The sequence below is a fragment of the Magnolia sinica genome, chromosome 11, assembly GCF_029962835.1.
Source record: "Magnolia sinica isolate HGM2019 chromosome 11, MsV1, whole genome shotgun sequence".
Lineage (NCBI taxonomy): Eukaryota > Viridiplantae > Streptophyta > Magnoliopsida > Magnoliales > Magnoliaceae > Magnolia > Magnolia sinica.
In genome coordinates this window covers 48,339,501-48,358,567 of record NC_080583.1, presented here as the reverse complement: position 1 = coordinate 48,358,567, position 19,067 = coordinate 48,339,501, and positions in this window count along the sequence as shown.

Here is a 19,067-nt window from a genome sequence, read left to right as displayed (position 1 = left end):
AAGGGGTTAAACACCCTTTTCCACCCATACAATGCGCAATCTCTAAAATTGTGCGTGGTGGGACCACAGGCGATACGAGCAAAAGCTTAGCAAATCTATGGAATAAAAGCTATGTCCTAAGGGGTGATTATGACCAAATAAAATATAGGCCTTTTTAACATAATTACTTAAACTAATTTTTAATTAAAGCTAAGTAAGGCAATTAACTCTAAGACTTCCAAGCCAATAAAGGGTCCAATCAAATAGACTACAAATGATGTATCAATCAAGCAATTAGTATAAAAAAAATGATATTGTACACGTGTGTGTGGGATGTGCTACCTATCAACTCTCATCATTCATCTAATCATACATACATATGATTCAACTAAACAATCATATATGTATAATTAAACAAGTGCTCAAAAGACAATTCTAAACATAAGCATATCTTGTATTTTAGTTTTCCTACTCCACTCCTGGTGGACACACTCGACCCATGAGTGTACCGAATTTCACTATGAGAGATTTTAAATCAGGTTCACCTCTAACCTTTATAATCCTACACAAGGATCGGCTCCCTTGGAAAACCTACAAGTATAACCATGTTAGTGGCCTACAAACGATCTTGATTTAGGTCATACATAAGTACTAATTTAGTTTGGCAATCAAACTCTTACACTTAATCTTACATAAGAAATGAGTGTATATGGACTATACAAATAATAACCTTGTCGAATTGAGCCTCATTGATGTGTGATCTTAAGTTGTTTCTTTAAAGTACTCCTATGCTTGAACCCACTCCTCAAATTCTCCCCCGATCATAATGTTGATGTATTGTCAATGCTTCAGCTCCAAGATCAAACACATTGCATGTGATGCTTGTAGAGACTCAAATATTGCATATTTAACCTTTCAATCCCATTAGTTTTCATGGCATTTAAGTGTTAATTCAATTTAATTATATTTATTTTTGTCATGCGAGGTGGTTCTGGACCAAAAGACAAATATGCAATTAAAAGGATGGATTTAGAGCTGAAAAGAAGATAATGAAGATTTTGAGATTTTGAGGTCATTAATGAAAAATTCACATGCCAAAGATCTAAGAAAACTAAGTCCAAAGAATGGAGAAAAGACTGGCGAAATCACGTCCTACAAGAGAAAATACAGACTGTTCGGTCCCACCTAAGGTCGATTCACAAAATAGTCCAGTAAGAATTGTGATTTTCAAACATTAATTCAGTCCAACCTAATCCAACTTTGGTCCAACCTAAATTTGACAGATTCTGCACACATTTTTCAGATGCAACTTCGGTGTGACTGAAGGCAACTTCGGTGCGACCGAAGTGTAATAGAAGTGCGTAAATCCAAGGTTGGTTTGTGAAATCTCCAAGTCGGTACAAAAGTTAGAGTTCCACAACTATATATAGGAGTCTCTAGGACATTCCAAAGAATCTTCTAGGGTTTGAAAAGGGAGAGAAGGCCAAGGTGGAGAGCTGAAAACGCTCTTCCACTTTGATTTCTTCATGGATTCTAGTTAATCTTTTTAGTTTTGTTGTAAGATGTTAGTCTTGTTAGGCTGATCCCTTAGTTAAGGCTAAGGGATGAAGCTTGTAGTTTATTTAGATATTTATTTTACTTTGATTCAAGTTTATGGTTGAACTTCTATTGATTTCTAGTTGTTCCACGCCAATATGTGAAAGATATGCATATAGGAGAACAAGTAGCGGACAAGTAAGCAAAGTTAGGCAAACGGGACACTATTATTGGGTGAATCTAGAGCATGTTATGTGAGCATTAAGGACCCATTGTGTGGGTACCAAAGTCCCATTACGTGGGTATGCAAAGTTGTCCTATTGAGCATGCACAACAGGGCTGGAATCCCCTGGAATACCTGTTCCTTGAACTCCTAATGCTCTCCGAACATTCCTTAAACTCTCCAAATTAATGCAAATGAGGAAGGGGAAGGGGTATTTATAGACTCCGCATGTGTGGACCTCGATTTTCGTATGAATGAAGCCTATTGCGAGGGTATGCAACACAGTGGTCACGCAACAGGTCAATGTGCTCAACAGATTGGAGCGCAACAGTCAGATTGGCAGGGGTGTGCAGTAGACCACAAGTCCTAGAAACTGGGGCATGCAACAGGTCATAGGACCAGGAGATTGAGCACGCAACAGACGGGACATGTTGGAGATTTCAGTCATGCATCAGGTTACAGGGCTTGGAGACTGGGCCCATAACATGTCATATGGGTCTGGAAATTAGGTATCTTTGTACCCCAACAGATGCCCCTTAAATCCTTCTTTGATTGATTAATAAAATCAAATGGAGGATGATCTTCCTCTACAAAAATTTTTTCATGACGGAGAAGGATTTCGAACAAAGAACTGAAGAATCACACATAAACGGAGAATTGAAGGATCATGCTCAAACGAAGAACTGAAGAATAGCGCTTGAATGAAGAACTAAAGAATATTACTCGAACGAATCATGCTCGAAGGAATCAAGGTCGAACGATTGTGCTCGGACGAATCGGGATCGAAGGATCACGGTCGAAGGGATGATTAGAGAATCACATTCGAACAGAGAATCGTGCTCAAAGGATGACTGGATGCCCCTAGTCAAAAGCATCTAAAGACTTCTTTTCCACCAGCAATGTTGACTAGTCGAATAGATGCTTTGGTGGTCTAGTCAATAGCGACAATGATGCTTTCTTTAGACAGCGTTCTATCAACATCATGGTTGATCAGATTAGGGAGTCATCTTTTAATATAACTCCAGTCGTAGTTCCAATGACAGCTCCATTTATTCCTGCACTATTGGATGTCCTTTAATCATGATATTTCATAGCCTTTGTAAGTGTTAAAATGATTAAGCACACTTTAGTTGTCAAATTTCGGATAGTCAAAACAACTTGACAAGAGATCTTCAAGAACGGTCCATAATTAAGAAAAGATTACGCTCAAGATCAAGAGAAGATCAAGCTCAAGACTGGTACATTCTCAAGAGAAGATCAAGCTAAAGATCAACTTATATTCAAGAATAGATCAAGCTCAATAGTCAAGATGAAATCTGTAATCAAGTTCAAGACAAAGAAGTTCAAATATTTTATATATGTCAGGTAGTATAAAACCATAGACAGACCTTAGGATTAGGTGCTTTCAAAATTGTTTAAAATTGGATTTTTATACTTGTGTTTGCTTGGAATTTGACCAGCCTAAGGTTTCGTTCAACTAGTCTAAATTTTCTCGGCCAGCTCAAGTTTAAGTCGAAGTAAAACCAATTTTTTGTTGCAAATTCAACTAGTCGAATTTTTGGTTCGACTAGTCGAAGCTTGACCTTCGACCAACCTGAGAAAATTCGACTCCAAGTCCAACAACTACATCTTTTTCAAAATTTGGAAACTTCAACCAGTTGAAGACCAAATTCGACTAGTCGAATAGAGCTCTTCGACTAGTCGAACTGGTCCTCGGGCTAGTCGAAGTTTAGATAGATCTTATCCCACACGATCTGAAATCTGTTGAATAGAATCCGGTTTACTTTGGGCTAGTCGAAGTTTAGATAGATCTTATCCCACGCGATCTGAAATCCGTTGAATGAAATCCGGTTTACTTCGGGCTAGTCGAAGATTCAACTTCTTTGCCTATAAATTGAGTTCCTCTCTTAATTTGAAATATCCATTATTATTATCAAAATTCTTCTGCAAGGGAGAAAGAAGCTCAAGTTATTAGCAAGCTATTTGAATGGTATTTATAAATTTTATTCATAGCTTTTGATTTAATTCCCTTAATCTTCGATCTTTCCATTCTGATTTTAAAGAGAGTAAACTATACTCTTCTTTTGAGATTTAAGCGAATTAACTCAAGTAGACATTGGTTTGAACTTAATTAAAATTAATAGAACCCTGGACCCTTTTATATCTGACTGAATATTGAACAATCAACACTTAAGAAAGCGGTTCTTTGGCTACATCTTTTGATACATCTTTTACAGTAAAGATAAGTATACTTTCTATTCTTTATTTAGTTTTTTCGAGATAGCCAAAAAATCTCAGTGTAGGTTTTGTCTGAGATAGCTTGAAAATCTCAGTGAGGGGTTTGATTGTGATAGCCCCGTAAAATCATAAGAATTGTATCAGGTTTTAAGGTGACCTTGGGAAAAAAAATTTCATAGTGAAAGCCAAAATTAAGTGGAGAGTAATTCTGGGAGTGGAGTAGGTGTGGCTATTTTAGAACAGTTGTTGACACACAGAACCACTATAATTCTCTATGTTATGTGGTGAATGCTTTTACTTTTTATGTAGTGAATGGTTGTATTTAATTTTTAGTTAAAGTAGTGAATGTTGTAATATTTACTTTTTATTTACTCTTGCAAAGTTTGGGGTTTTGATTTTAAAGAAATTCATGAAATAAGGTTGTCCAGCCTAAAACTTTAGGTGAAGGTTATCCTATAAATTATTTGGAATCAACGTTTCAAAACTTAAGCAATTGAAAAATCTGATTTATATACATATTCAACACTTATTTTGATTATTTGACATACTCCTATTGACACCCCTTCTAAAACATCTTAAGCTCTCCTTTTCAAGTCGTATCAGAGCGAGTTGCTCTATTTTTTTTATTAACTTCCTTGAGTTAGATCCAAAGCTTTATTATGTCAAATTTTGACAGCTTGTCTATTACCAAGCCACCTCCTTTTGATGTCTCTAATTATTCATATTGGAAAGCAAGGATGAGGATCTTCCTTAAATCCTTAGATGAGAGTATGTGGCAAGCCATTGTTTGATGGAAGTAGCAGCCGATGATGGATCCATATCAATGAGAGAAATTGCATTTGCTTTTTAGACTACAGTTCAAAAAAGTGAAAGCAGTGCAAATTGCAAAGGCCTCAAATGCAATAGCTTGTGCTCTATATCTTGATGAATTCAAAAGAATTATTTCATACGATACAACTAAACAAGCATAGGACATTCTTGAAATGAAACATGATGGAACCACTATAGTCAAGAAACTAAAAATTCAAATCCTCACAACCAAATTTGAGGAGATTCATATGGAAGAAAATGAGTCTTTTATGGACTTATATACGAAACTGAATGACATAGTGAATTCCATGTGGGGTCTTGGAGATAGAATCCCTGAAAGCAAGGTTTGCACAAAAATACTATGATCACTATTTGATAAGTTCAATTCAAAGGTTACTATTATATAGGAGTTAAGGGATACTGATGTTATGAAGGTTGCAGAGTTAGTTCTTTTCAAACTTATGAGTTGAATTTTAAGGCTCCTAAAGTTAAGTCTATTACTCTTAAATCTTCTAAAACTAATTCAAAAGAAACTAATTCTGATTTTGAAGAAAATGAAGATCATATGGCAATGTTAGCAAAGAAATTTTATAAAATTTTCAAAAACAAGAGAAGAATAGATTTTCAAAAACCATCTGATAAAAGAAAAAGAAAATCTAATTCTTGAAAATCTAAAACCAAAGACAGTCAATGTTTCAACTGTCATGAATATGGGTACCTGGCTAATAAATGTCCTAAAAAAGATAAATCTAAAAGAAAGGGCATGCTAGCTACTTGGGATGAATCATCTGATTGTGAAATTACTTCTGAATTTGATGAATCAGACCAAGAAAATGCAAGTGAGCTAAAAGCTTTTATGATAATAGCCATAGTTGCTTCTTCAGACAGTTGTGATATGTTTGATTATGAGAATTCAAGAGGTGACCTTGAAAATGAAGATGATCTTCAAGATGCCTACAATGTCCTATATAGAGAGTTGTAATATTGCCGTCAAGTTGAAAATTCAAAAAGAAAATTATGCTAAACTAAAAGTAGTACTTGAAAAAATAATTTTAGAAAAATCTCATTTTTTCGATTGTTTTGAAAAAAATAAAATTAGATTTATGTTTTAAATTTTTTGAATTGTAAAAACTCAAAACAGCAAATGAGAAACTAAAACTTGAAGTTTCTTCCCTTTAGAGTTCAAAGGACACTTGGATATATGCCCTTGGTGACCAAAAGCTTGAAAAATTGTTAACCTCATTGAGGTGATGTGGTGACAAGTCTGGTCTGAGTTATATTAAAAATAAGTATTTGAAAACCAAGGATTTAGCACATACTTTTATAAGAGGAGAATCCTCGAACTTTAAAGGAAATACTTTAAGAGATTTAAATTGTAATAATTTCAAAAACTCAAAATCTTTTCAAGTCTCTAAAATAAATAATAATGTCATCAACTATAAATATCAAAGGAATGATAAATCGCCTCTAGCTGAAAAAATTATAGACTTACTTAAAGAGCTACTGAAATCCAACTTAGATAAGACATGAGTTTATAGAAAAAGGAGAAATCCTAACTCCTAAATACAACGAAAATCAAGAGATAGTCCTAAACCTAGAACCGTAATGAAGTGGGTTCCAAAGGTTATGTGTTTTGTTGCCCACACAACTTTCAAAGCCATTAGCCACTCAAGATGGTACCTGGATAGTGGATGTTTGAGACACATGACAGGTGACAAGGAGATATTCATAAATATTAAAGAAGTAAATGGCGACTCAGTCACTTTCGGAGATGGAAGCAACTGTAAAATAATTGGCCAAGGTAATGTACAACTTCCTAACTTGCCTCTCTTTGAAAATGTGCTTTATTTTTAAGGATTAAAACATAATCTTTTGAGCATATCTCAGATGTGTGATAATAAGCACAGTGTGAAATTTTCTGATCACGGATGTGAGATTGTAAATGAGAAAGGTAGAGTAATTATAATGTCTCAGATTTTTGCCAACTGAAAATTAGACGTCCTTAGCCATTAACTTTGATTTTTCAACTTGAGTGCATATCCATGTATGTATTTGCACATATTTAGGACCAAAATGAGTGACCTTGGATCCACCAAAACCTCACTGACTGAGTGATTTCTTCTATATGCCTTTGAAACCCCTGTCGTGTGGATTGTGCCGTTGTTGCGGTCACCGCGGCAAAAACCATGCATTAATCCAACACTCCGTTAGTAAGATACGACCGATCGAATCCATGACCAAAATTACGTATCCTATAACATGAGCAGCATTTATTGTGCTAGGCCCATTCGACTTGGGCCAATGTAGGACCAAAGCCCAATTTGTAGAACATAGAAATTATCACAAAATAGGATAATTACTGCATGACAAAAAAATGAGCTAGCACATATAAGATAATGCACATGAGACAAAAAGGGGTTCTACCCCAAAATCCATCATTAGCTCTCTCTCCAATGCATGCCTTGTTTTATGCCACATCACTTCAAACAACTAATTGTAACACTCCACTTCATCATCTACCATGCATTACCTACAACCCACAACCCTTATGCATCCATTAGACAATGCATGCCTAGATTTCTTCTACCTTGGCCAATGCATGATTAGTACCATCCACCTTATCCATTCACTACCCACACCATACACGACCTTCCACCTCACTTTTAGCACCAATAAGACCCCATAAACTTGCCACATCATTTTGCCACCTCAACCCTAAATTCCCTATATAAGAGTAAGAGCTCTCTTACACTAATCATTTTGCTATACTTAGAAAAAGTCTGAGATTTTAAGAGAGAGAATGAGAGATGGTGGGGCCAAGGTGTAGCCCATCAACTTAAAGGGAGTGGACCAAAATCATCATCAAGCCATCCATCCATTTGAGGTGAGTCTACACCCCACCTTCTATCCTCCTCATCCTCCTCTTTCCACCTTTTATATTCTCTTGATGCATGTGAGGCCCACTAGTGTGGAGCCCCATGGGTGCATGTTTTAATGGCTACGGTGGTCGGCATGGTGGCCCACGTCAGTATGGTCTGCCATGATGAACATTGTATCAGCACCCTTCACTTGTAATCTCCTTTTTTTTGTTTTTAATTTTCACAACAACTTTTAAAAATCATATAAAACAACCATGCTACGATCGGAGTTGAAACTTGGGAATAATATAAACCACAATATAAGCCAACTCTAAGCCAAATTTCGTAGCCATCCAACAGTCTAATCATCAGTGGTATCAACTTTACTTAGCTATTGTCAAGCAGTACATGTAGGATTCTAATTTGCCAAAAATGGAACCATTTTTACTCCCTTTATGCATGATTAATGAGAACTAAATTTTAGTTTTTGATTCCTATACATAAAACTATTATATGGATGTTTTTCTCCTTCAAAAGTGGGCCCCAGAAAGGAAACAAGACGACAATAAGAGAGAGGGCACCGACACACTAATCAATGGGCCCTAACCCTAGGGGCGACACAAAATCGATGAACCACTTCTAGGTATGAAAAATTAACATTAGGTTGCCAATTATCAGACTCATGTTGCAATTAATGGTTTAATGAATATATGATAGTTAGTGTTGATTTATGAATGTGTAGACGGATGCATGCTAACCAATATTGATTATTGATTTGGGTAATGTATGAGCCTATGCATAATAATTAGTATTGATTTATGCTTGTGTAGTGCGTAAAAGGATGCATGCTAACCAGTGCTACTTACTATTGGTTGCGCATGGAGGTATATGTGCTAATCAGTGCCGATTGATGATTAAATACCACGTAGATGAATGCTTGCTGACCAGCATACTTGCATGCCTTTTGTTTGCCCATATTAGCTAAAATATCCTAAGGTACTAATGAATTTGGTTGCTTGTTCTTGAGTAGAATTGTTTGTGGCATGCTATAGAATTTTAGTCTAACGATAATTGGGTTGGCCAGCAAAATCATAAATATTCACAAGGGTAGTCTTATTGGATCGGCTGCCCTGGGCCAATTTGATCGATTCAGGCTAAAGACCGACAATCAACAATTGTTGGACTACACGGGATGCTTGCACCCAGTGCCAGTTACGCCGTAGTTTGCTTAAGTCAACAGAAATTGGTCCACTAGTTGGCCAGCCATGTATGTTCACCATGTATTGTCACGCTTGCTTGAATCTGAAGCACCCCATACCTTTGAGAGGCATACTGATAATCGTTAGTGATACGATCCTACCAAGACTCATGAGCTGGGCATTAATAGAATTGGGTGACGAGCTCTTTTCCATGTGATGATTTGGCTATGTGACAAACCCACATCTCGGAACTAAGTGATCTTACTTAGTGTTTGGGTGATGACCCATATCGAGTTGATCCTCATACCTTTGGGTATTATACCTTACCTTTGGAATTATTGATCTGTGAGACAAATGGGTGATACCTACATCTGGATCATGGATCACAAGCTTAGAGCCGCTACAGCCGCCATGGGTCAAGTGATCTGGATAAGGCCATTGATTACATGGAGGCATTTCAGCTTCCCCAATCTTGCTAGATGACAGATTTAATTAAATACTAGGCTAACATGAATATTCATGGCATTGCATTAGCATAGGTTGGCGACTTGGCAGTCGAGGTCACACTGTGGGAGTGTTGGGCATTGCGAATGTAAGATAGTGTCGCTCGAGGTAGTATTGGATGGTGAGGACATGCATCATATCACAATAACATACGTATGCATTAATAAGAGTAGCTAGGAACTGTATGCTAGATGCTTTTCATTGATTATGCCTATGGAATTGATAATATGTGTAACTTATTACTAATGGAAACTACTGAGTTGATCACTCACTCCCACTCTGGGACACTATTTTAAAGCACAAACTAGGCGATATTATCGATGCAGGTATTATCGAGATTTCAGATGGATAGGCTTAGAGTGGCTTGCACCACTGACGTTGTGTATTAGAGGATTGGACCAAACCAAAAACTTGCACTTTAATCATTTTTAGTATGTATATTATATCTTGCATAATCTTCATTTGGGCAGACATCATATTTTAATTGTATTGTTACTGTTAGCCCCATATTTATTTATCTTTGTTATCTCTACCTCGCTTTAGGTCCACTAATTTGAATTGCGCTACTTTGATTGCTCGTGTGAAAAATGAGTGTGAATATGAATGAGGTCACACGTACATTTTATTTGGTTAACACCTAGAAAACTCAGGATTTGGGTCTCTATACTCGGGTACCAATTTTCAGGGGTGTTACAAGGTGGTATTAGAGCGGGGTACTGAGATAACTAGGACCTTGAGAATGAGGATTATACAAACTACAATGATCAGATGTTCGGACATTTAAAGTTTTGGACCTAGAATCAGTACTCCTAAATTTTGAAAATCTGGCAGTATAGGAAATCCAATAAATTAGGAACAATGAACCCTAAGACCAAATTTCCCAGTTTTCTATGATTATGAATTCAAACTTAAGAATGATTAACAATAGGATTAAATCCCCGATTTTGTGATATTTTTGAACATAAATCTTTACTTTTGAACCCCAAGACTGCCTTAGTCAGTATTGTCACATGTGAAGTGCTCGAGTGATCAAAAATTTAAGTTCAAATGGCGCAGTTCCAATCGGACAACTTTTGACCCCAAGGGCCATAAGAACTGCTTGTATTAGAAAATAAAATCGTCCAATATATGAGCATAGACTTTGGATTAGAGCTACTAGATTAGTGCTACTCCCAAGTTAGGACTAGGCTACTGGTTATGCAAATGAACATAAGTGACCGATTATGCTAGAATAATTGGAGGATAGACTTAGTTTAGTTGATTAGGTTGGGATGAGACCCCCTAGGTTAAATTCCCTTGATATTTATAGTCTTCTTTAATAACCCTTAGGATGACTGTTTAGACTTGGAAACTATTTAGGATCGGCAAAAACTTATATATCCCTGAGATTAAGCGTTAGGTCAAATCAAACCATTAGAATTGTTTTCCCAAGGACTTATTACAATTGGGAACACGAAGTGGAGAAACTATGGACAGGCAAGTATTCACTATCTAGATCGAGTTCTAAATCCTGTTAGTTATCAATGAACTCAATGCCCTGATCAGGTAGAAGATCTGGATCAATCAGGATTAAGAAATGATACGACGAACTTTTTATCATGGCCAAGCAGAAGGTTGATGTATCCAGCTCAAACCTACTACACAACCTTCTTTCTGTGTTGGCCTGACCACTGACAACCGAAAATTTGTTACTTCACCCTTGGGAACTATTAAGGATAGCCGATAGGGGTTTAGGCCCAAAGAAATCCTTCTAGTGGGCACCAGATAGTTAGAAAGTTAGGTCCTAAATTACAACCCGTTCCGAACAAATGGAGACACACACACACACACACATATATATATTATAGCTTTGATGGTAAAAATATTTTATTGGGGGGGGGGGGGGGGGGGGGGTAAAAAATAAAGAATCCAGTTTACTTATATTGATAAATGTGTCCATCCGATCAGGGTGACATAATAAAAGCATGGCGGGCCCATAGCCCACTGACCTAGGATCGAAGGAAATGGATCCATGTTATACATAAGGTTATATCACTACATAAGATCTGAATCGTCCCTAGGAATATTAGTAATAAACTCATCGAAGGGAAATAATTAGGGTCCAAGAGCTAGACCAAGTTATATGGGTAGATCGGATCACCAAAGAATCGGCCCAACAATGGGTAAGAGCTGAATCACTATATGTGAGGTTAGCGTATTCTCAAATGGACTCGTTGAATACGAACCTAATGGAAAAATTAGCCAATTTTGGAGATGAAATTGTTTTTAAGGGGGGTAGATTGTAATGTCTCAAATTTTTGCGAACTGGAAATTGGACGTCCTTGGCCGTTACCTTTGATTTTTTAACTTGAGTGCATGTTCACAACCCCAAGTGTAGGGTCACAATGTAGTAATAATCTCAGTAAGACCGAGGTCGAATCCACAAGCACTGAAACTTGTACGTTTATGAAATTAACTAGAAGTAGAACTAGAAGAAGATGTGAAACTATTTCTAAAGTATTTGAGAGAGTAATTGTGAATAGAGTAATTAAAACTAAGAAGTTAAATGTGTGAACTAGGGTGCCAAGGATCCACATGTAGTGATCAGGGAGCCCTTTTACTTGATTCAAGTAGCACAATTGGAATTGGAGTCTTATCCTATCCAATTGGAAGATATATCAATAAAACCAAATTTGAACTTTCATTGATCTAATTCTCAAAGGAGGAGAATTATGATACTTAAAAGGGATTCCATCACCCAACCATGCCCATGGGACGATGGCTGGCAATGATTTACCAATCCTACAATCTCAAAGTAAGGAAAAGAAGATACTCAAAGTTGTTGCAGATCTACTGTAATTTAAGTCATAATAAATCATTAAAAACTGAAAGTATTCTTTTAAAATCAAATTAGAATCAAAGAAGGTTCAACATAAACATGAATTAAAGGAAGAGAAACATCCCATCATGCTACAAGCTTTACCTCTTAGCCCTAGCTAAGAGGTTTAGCCAACCATAGACATGATTAGACCAAAGTCTCTTAAGAAAAATATGAAAACAATTACGGAAGAAGAAAAAACTCTTAGCGACGGCTTCTCCACCCCTTTGCTCCACTCCTTAAACCCTAGAAGATGCCTAGGAATATCCTAAGGATCCCTATTTATAGTTGTGGAACTCCAACTTTTGCACCTAGTTGGAAAACTCTAGAAACCGGTTCAAATTTACGAAGTTTACTAAAATAGACTTCACTCTACGCAATTTCACAAAATGACCCAGAGTTTCAGAATATGCTTTTTTAGGATGATTTCAGGATTCCTTTTCTTTACTTCAAATCTTAAATTCTCTTCATTCCTCACCTGGTTTTCTTGGATCTTTAGCATGTGAATTCTTCAATCTTGGTCTCTTAAGATCCATCCTTTACCTTGGTGATTCTTAAGCATCAAATTCATGCTTTTAGCACCCTTTTCAATCCAAGCTCTTAAATTCACCTTACAACACAAACATGAGTAAAATAGAACATTAAGCACTATTATGTTCATAAAACTAAGGTATAAATGGGGGATAATATGTAATATTTGACCCTCAACACAATCCCCAACCAGTATTTAGCTAGTCCCGAGCAAAGTATCCGAAAAATATTTCGAGAGCCACAGGATAATTTCTATAAGCTTGAGTGGTTTTTAAAAATATAATAATTTAGATAATAGAATTCTAAAATACATTAATGTTGTACATTACCTTCTCCTAAACTCCAGCACTTAGTAAGTTTAATAATCAAGTTTAAAGCATTAATCTTCCAATTAGAACAATTCCAAACATTGAGTTCCATGGGTGTATAATGAAGTTTAGACTTATCACAATCAAAGGTTCAATTCATCACTTTCATAATAACATTGATAATTAAAAGAGCATTTAGGACAACTAAAACCTAAACCGAAACTTACGTTAGAGTTCATCTTTTAATTCCCTCTTTTATTCTTCCAGCTTTTGATTTTTCCATCGATGATTTTCATGCTATATCAATATTTTTAAAGATCTTTAATAGGTGGCCTTTTCAAAGACAATAGTTATTTTTAGCTGGGTATTTTCTTTTTCTTTCTTTTTAATTCTTCCCATTAAACATGATGGACAAATTCCCCAGTTTGGTTCCTTCTATGCTTAATAATCATCAAGTTAATAATTCAATATCAAAATGACACTTTAATGTGTAAGTTGGACGTGACATGTGAAATTATGACTCAATCAATGTTTAAAACTTCTAATTGAGGATCAATGACTTAACTTAATTTTGAGATCTCCTAAGTGACTAAAATATAAGAGACATAAGGCATCAACATTAAGTATCTTGTAATTATAATTCATTGATTAACTTCAAGATCACTTAAATTTGCAGAAATTTCAGAAAATTTTCTCAACTTTTCACAACTTCACCCAAAGACTAAGAAAATAACTGATTAGCCTGCCTATTCCACACCCCCAAACCTAAAATATACATTGTCCTCAATGTAAAAGAGATAAGCATTCAATGCAAATGAGGCAACGAAAAGAAAAAAAAGGAAGTGGTGGAAAGGTAGTATCTAAAGAAGGAATTCTAAGGTTTTTTTTTTTCAAAATTTCTCAATGTGAAGATGGATTAGCACAAGAATTAAACCATCAGAAAGAAAATTTTCTTAAATAGTAAAAAATAAACTATCCTAATCGACGAAAATAAACTATCCTAAATGGTGAAAAGCAAACTATCTTAATCCTAAATTCTTTGAAAGCAATAAACCTAACTAGGAAAAAAGGAGAAAGATACTTAGTCATGCCACAAGGTTCCTCATCTGGCCAGTATTTTGTTAAAATTTTCAGTAGTTTTCATAACAAGATCATCCAAATGCCCTTTTTGCAATAGGCTTAGATGCCCCGAAGCATGATTTTTTAGAGAAATTTGTGGACCTCAGTATAAAGTTTCCTTCTAATCTCTTGAGCTGTCCAAAGTATATATGATTCACCTGAGACAAAAAGTTTTAGAGTTAGCACAACATGGTGAATCAAAGATTACAAGCAGATAAAATTTAGAGAACTTCTTAGTAGGTGATGTAGTCTCAACATATTTTGAAGTTTCAGGTTTTGGTTCAACTTTCAGCTCCTCCTCCCTTAATGATAAACATTCAAGATCTGTGGAAGGAGGGGCTTTAGAATAAGGGTTCTGTCGGTCAATAACAACCACTAAGGTATTGTTTTGCAATACATCCATTATTTCTTTTATCATGGGATAATTTAAATCTATAAAATATGTCAAGCGATCTTTCAGAGAGTTGAGATAGTCAATTGAGAGAGGCTCATTTTCCATGTTGAGGTATGCGATGATATGCCTAATGATTCATTTGTCTTCTCTTAGAATAGAGAGAAACATAATCTCTTGCTCTTCACCTTATTGAGAGTCAATTGTCACCAGATATATCTCACCCTGTCCTGCATAGACAAATTGTGGATTAGTAGGCACATTGATGTGAAGACACTGTTCATTGCTACTAATCAGTAGAGGCATTATATCGTCAAGTGTTGACGGCTCAGAAGGTGGCCTTAATTGAGTGGTTTCAAATTCCAGAGTCATCTTGGGCAACTTTTCCATCTCGTTAATTATGTTATAATCTAAATTAGGGGAGTGATCTACACATGCCTCAAAAGAGTCATGCAGTTCACTTGGAAGAGAGTCTTCCTCCACATGTAAATCAAACGTATCAGATGGGTGGAGTATATCATTATGGTCGATAATGTCCTGTATCTCGTGATCACTTTCCTAAACCATAATTGAAATCGATTCCAGTGAATCTTGGGCTGTAAAATCATGAATCTCATCCCAATACTTATCATCTTCCAATTCAGTACAGTTCACAAGTGGGATGAGATCAGTTTCCTCACACTGTTTTCCTAGGTTGAGTCAAGGCTCGAATAAAGTAGCCTCTTCTTCCTCATTGAAGTCAAGTGTGTCATATGACTAGAGCGTGTCAGTATCATTATATTTGAAAGACATCCACGTCTCTTGATTATTCCTTCGGACAATCATCGAGATCGACTCTTCGGGAAATTGATTCATATGCTCATTAACACAATCCAACTCTTTATTCTCAATTTCAGTACTCTCTACAAGCAAGTTAGGATCACTTTCCTCACATTGTGCTTCTAGATTAGATTGAGATTATGATAACCTAGCCTCTTCAACCTTATCAAGGCGCAATTTAATCGCTTGCAACAATTTCATCATGTCTGCGACAAGTTGGTTGAACTGTTCTTGATAGTTTGTGAAATTCAAACGTGAATCCTCTTGGATCGTTTCTGGTTAGATTTCAAAGGTAGGGGATCTAAGAGAATAGTCACTATAATCAATTGTTAGTTCATCTCTCTAATATTAATGTTTCCACTGATCATAGTCGTACGGGTCATAAGTGGGAGAGTCTGATGGCTGTTGGTACATATTATCACCCATAATATAATCTCTCATTGTTTTCTTTTTGTCTGATGGGTGATAATAGTTCTCACTCCTATAATTATGATTCCCCAACAATCACGTACTGTTTTCTTAATCTGTTGGGTGTAATTATTCTCCTGCCTATGATCGCGTAAGGACTTCTTAACCGGTGGAGCATTGTATTCTAGTTGGTTCTCGATGGTAATTTTAGAAAAATTTTGAGACATAGGTTGTTTCCTAACATGATCATCTGACAACCCTTCACAATTTCTCGCATTCTCTAAAACTAGCTCAGCATACCAATGTTCTCAGTCTTGCATATACATGGTGAAACCCTAATCCTGAACCTAATCCTAAAATAGAATAAAAGAAAAATCCTACAGCAATATGGAAAGTAAGTAGAGGAGAAGTTAGAAGGAGTTTACCGGTTTGGAGAGTTCTATGTTAGGATCCTACAAAATAGAAAACAATGTTAGTTTCTAAAAATAAATCAAAAAAAGCCCTAACCTAAAAACAAAACAAAAAGTTAGTCCTAAAAATAAATTAGGAAAGTTTTTAAATTTAGAAATAGAAAGAAAAGTTAGTTTCTAAAAATAAATTAGGAAAGTTTCTAAATCTGGAAATAGAAAGAAAAGTTAGTTTATAAAAAGAAAGTTTTTAAATCTGGAAACAGAAAGAAAAGTTAGTTTCTAAAAACAAATTAGGAAAGTTTCTAAATTTGGAAATAGAAAAAAAGTTAGTTTCTAAAAACAAATTAGGAAAGTTTTTAAATCTAGAAATAGAAAGAAAAGTTAGTTTCTAAAAACAAATTAGAAAAGTTTCTAATTTTGAAAATAGAAAGAAAGTTAGTTTCTAAAAGAAAATTAAGAAAGTTTCAAAATCTGGAAATAGAAAGAAAAGTTAGTTTCTAGAAACAAATTAGAAACAACCCCAACTTAAAAATAAAAAGTAAATAAATCCTAATCTTAACCTAATTACAAAACTAATCAAATCCAAAAAATGCAACCGTTAATCCCCGGCAACAGTGCCAAAAGCTTGTTCACAACCCCAAGTGTAGGGTCACGATGTAGTAATAATCTCAGTAAGACTGAGGTCAAATCCACAGGGACTGAAACTTGTACGTTTCTGAAATTAACTAGAAGTAGAAGTAGAAGAAGATGTGAAACTAATTCTGAAGTATTTGAGAGAGTAATTGTGAATAGAGTAATTAAAACTAAGAATTTAAAGGTGGGAACTAGGGTGCCAAGGATCCACTTGTAGTGATCAGGGAGCCCTCTTACTTAATTCAAGTAATACAATTGGAATTAGAGTCCTATCTTATCTAATTGAAAGATATATTAACAAAACCAAATCTGAACTTTCATTGTTCTAATTCTCAAAGGAAGAGAATTGTGATACTTGGAAGGGATTCCATCACTAAACCATGCCCATGGGACGATGGCCGGCAACAAGATTTACTAATCCCACAATCTCAAAGTAAGGAAAAGAAGATACTCAAAGCTATTGTAGATCTACTATAATTTAAGTCACAATAAATCATTAAAAATTGAAAGTATTCCTTTAAAATCAAATTAAAATAAAAAAAGGTTCAACATAAACACAAATTAAAGGAAGAGAAACATCCCATCATACTACAAGCTTCACCACTAATGTGAGATCCCGGTCTTTTGCAACATTGCTCGTGTGCACACGTGTCCCAACTCACACCTTTGATAGACCATACACTACACCCTAGTGCACTTAAAAAACTCACCTAATTGATTTATTCCAGATGATCTTGACACCTCTATCATCTGGACCGCATCATCGTTGTGATCACAATGGTGAAAACCGTGCATCAATCCGATGCTCCATTAGTGAGATATGACCCATCGATTATAAGGCCCAAATTATGTATCCAGTAACACAAGCAACCTTTATTATGCTAGGCCCATTGGACTTGAGCCCATGTGGGTCTAAAGCCTACTTTTAGAACATAAAAATTACCAACAAATAGGACAATTGCCACATGACAAAATAAGAAGCTAGCATATATAAGACAAGCACTATAAGATAAAATTGGATTCTATCCCAAAACTCATCATTAGCTCTCTCCCCATGCCTTAGAAACTAATCATGGCCCATGTCCACCTCATCATATACATACATCCAATGCATGTCTTGATTTGTGCCACATCACTTCAAATAATCAATTACAACACTCTACTTCCACCATGCATTACTTACAACCCATAACCCTTATCTATCCATTAGCCAATGCATGTCTAGATTTCTTCTACCTTGGCCAATGCATGCTTAGCACCATCCACCTCATCCATCCACTACCCATACCATACATCACATTTCACATCACTTTTAGTACCAATAAGATCTCATAAACTTGCCACCTCAACCTCCTAATTCCCTGTATAAGAGTAGGAGCTCTCTTGCACTTATTCTTTTCATATACTTACAAAAATTTTGAGATTTTAAGAGAGTGTGAGAGAGAGTGGGGCCAAAGTGTGGCCCATCATCAAACCTAGAGGGAGTGGACCACACATCATCATCCAACCATCCATCCATTAAGGTGAGTCTACACCCCTCCTTTGATCCTCCTCATCCTCCTCTTTCTTCCTCTTTTTATTTTCTGATATGTGTGGGCCCCACTGGTGTGGAGTTCTTATGTGCATATATTTATGGCTATAGTGGTGAGCAAGGTGGCCCACGTCAATATGGCCCACCATGATGAACATTATATCCATACTCTTCACATGTAATCTATTTTTATATCTGGATAGTAAGATCTAAAAATCATATAAAATTAATCGTGACAAGATCAAAGTTAAAACTTGGGAATATATGAACCACAATATGAACTAACTTTGAACTAAATTTCGTAGCCATCCAACGGTCCAATCATCCGTAACATCAAGTTTAGTTGACTGCTATCCAACAACACATGCAGGATTCTGATTTGCCTAAAATGGACCTATTTTTAATTCCTTTAATGAATGTATTAAAAATATATGTTCTATTAGATTCGTAAAAAATCGATGTATCTTTCCAACGGTATATAATAAGCCTCAATTAGAGTTCGGACGGCTGAGATCTTGGCCTTATACGAAAGATATATTTGGGAACTTGTTATGACCATTCTTATGTGGGCCATATCCGTAATTCCAATGGTCAGATGTATTTCATGTTTGCTCTTCTTAAGATATTTATTGATCATATGTACAGTCCCTATGTCAAATCCTTTCATGATAGAACGTAGGAAATTCTGAACAGTTAAATACTTCTGTAAGGAC